At 46.8% G+C, this 2,530-nt stretch overlaps 1 non-coding gene across 1 annotated transcript; it reads right to left on the bottom strand.

The window, feature by feature from the left end:
• Nucleotides 1-1,237: 1,237 nt before the first annotated feature.
• Nucleotides 1,238-1,344, bottom strand: LOC125594279. The gene has a single exon (XR_007329804.1). It is a non-coding gene; the product is annotated as a small nucleolar RNA R71 (small nucleolar RNA).
• Nucleotides 1,345-2,530: the final 1,186 nt, after the last annotated feature.

Raw genomic sequence — 2,530 nt, 5'->3', positions numbered from 1 at the left:
CCATTAACCTGATCACTTGATGTTAGATCCTAATTTTATCGCCTAGCTAACCGCGTTGGAGAAGCTTACTTATTTGATGAGCTTAGGATCCCGAATCAGCGAAAGTAGAATATTAGGGTATAAGTGAACTGATCGGGACCTGAGCTCTAAGGCTTGGCAGTCGTTTCTCATCTCAACGACAGTAGATGATGGATCGACAAGCAAAGAGATCACCACCACGACAGTGGGGTGTTCCAGCTGAGTGATCCGAGTTCTAGAAAAGCACTGCAACCGCGCTTGAATATTGTTTGGCTCTCGCTCACACCCATGAAATACCCTAGGTTAGCTTCTTGTTAAATTGAATCAATCTCTAGTTTACTTGTTTTCCGCGTCACCATTGAATTGAAAACCATTTTCTTCTTAGCTTGATATTGAAATTTATAAGAGTAAAGTGTAGACTGGTCCTCTGGATTGAATCTAAAAGTACTATAATCACAACTGTTAACTTGGCAGTAGCAAAGATTCATATTTAGTGTATCAAGTTTTGGCGCCGTTGCCGGGGACCAAATTTTTTTTACCTCTACTTTTCGGTTTCATTTTAAGTCTAAGATATCTGACTCGCCTCTGTTTCTTGTTACAGCTAATGATCCAGGTGCATGACCAGTAGACATACTCGGAGCAACGCACAAGGACCATTGCATCAGCTCACACCACGAAGAACTAGCGAGATTAGAACGTCAGAACCGTCAACTGCCTAGACCTACAGCACCAACATGGGTGATCATCAGGATGATCTTACTGCTGCTGCATTTCCACTCATGCAACAACAGATGCAGCAGATGCAGCAAACTATCCAAGCGAACGCTGCAACCCAACGGAATGCAACGAGGAAGTTGATCAGATTGGCCAAAGGAATCTATTGCGTAATCTACCTGCTACGCGATCCGCCATCACCCTCCACCTTGCACTAGACAAGACTTTGAGATCAAGCCCGCCTTGATAGGTCTGGTGCAGAGGAAGATCTTCAACGGACTTCCTGCAGAAATACCGATGGACCACATTGAAAACTTTGAGAAGATGTGTGGGTTCACTAAGGCGAATGGAGTACCACCAGATTACATCAAGTGTACCTTGTTCCCTTTCTCTCTCGATGGAAGGCTGCTCGCTGGCTAGATTCCCTACCAACTGGATCGCTCACCACATGGGAACAAGTCAGATCCGCTTTCTTAGCCACTTCTACACAAAATCAAAGACGGCAGCTCTGAGACAGAAGATCGCCACCTTTAAACAGCTGGTAGATGAGCCGTTCTGCGACGCATCGGAGCGATTCAACATCTACCGCAGGGAGTGCCCACATCACGGTTTTGAAGAAGATTATCTACTCGGAGTTTTTCTACGATGGAGTAGGTTGGGAGTACAGGAATGCTTTAAACTCAGCCAGTAATGGAGATTTCATGATCCAATCCACTCAAGGCGCTTTCGCGTTAATTGAGAACATGGCCTCAAGCTCAGCTGACAGCAACCGAGAGACTGACCGCACCCAAAAGGTGAACAGCATCGACAATAACAAAATAGATGAGCTCTCCGCCAAGGTCGATCAGCTGATTAAGAGTAATCAGAACCATGTCTTCATCATGGAAGAGTCTCCTCAGGATAAGGAACCACAGACACTACATCAGAAGCGGACCAGGCGACTGAGGACCACCATGAGGTTAGCTATGTTAATGGGCAAGGATGGCAGTTTAAAAACTATCACCCGAACCCTAACGTGAGGAACAACCCCCACCTGTTCAATAACCCTAAACCCGATGGTAACGCAGAAAATGCTCAAGGCAATCAGGTTCAGAACAGTGGCTACCAACGGGGGTATGGAAATCAAGGAAGAACCTTTGTCCTCAGCCCAGCTCAGAATACTCAGTTCCACAACCAGAAACAACCGACTAACCAGCAGCCTGCACAGCCTGCTCAAACTGCTCCACAGGACGAGATGAAGAGTCTTGCCAATATGATGCCAGCTGCTCCAAGGACAGCAGATTCAGGAAAAGCACTGAATCAGGTCACAAACGACATCATACCCGAATGAATCACATGTTTCAATGACCTGAGTGCCAAATATGATATGTCTCGAGCCATATGAGGCAGATGGATATTCAGATTGCTCAGACTGCTGAGAGTGTGAAGAGACAGCAAGGCACTCTTCCTGGAAAAACAGAAAAAAATCCCAAGGAGTGTAATGCAGTCGCGCTTAGGAGTGGGAAGCAGTTAACTGATCTGGCACCCAAGAGATTCACAACAGCTGAAAGGGGAAGCAGAAAGAATCAGAACAGCCACCTGTAACCGCACCAGCAGACGAGGAAGAAGCAGAGCTTCCTGCTAAACATACTCCGACCACTACAGAGCAGCCTACTGTGGTTGTTCGCCCAGCGGCAGAACCTGTTCCCACCCGTGACTATGTGCCTAAGGTTCCGTACCCTGTTCCTGCTAAGGCCACACGCAAGGACAAGGAGGAGATGAAATGTAGGAAGATGCTGGAAGACTTAACAGTCAGACT

The sequence above is a fragment of the Brassica napus genome (assembly GCF_020379485.1).
Source record: "Brassica napus cultivar Da-Ae chromosome A5 unlocalized genomic scaffold, Da-Ae chrA05_Random_32, whole genome shotgun sequence".
NCBI lineage: Eukaryota > Viridiplantae > Streptophyta > Magnoliopsida > Brassicales > Brassicaceae > Brassica > Brassica napus.
Note: the sequence above shows the minus strand (reverse complement) of the source record. Positions and strands in the feature narration are given on the sequence as shown.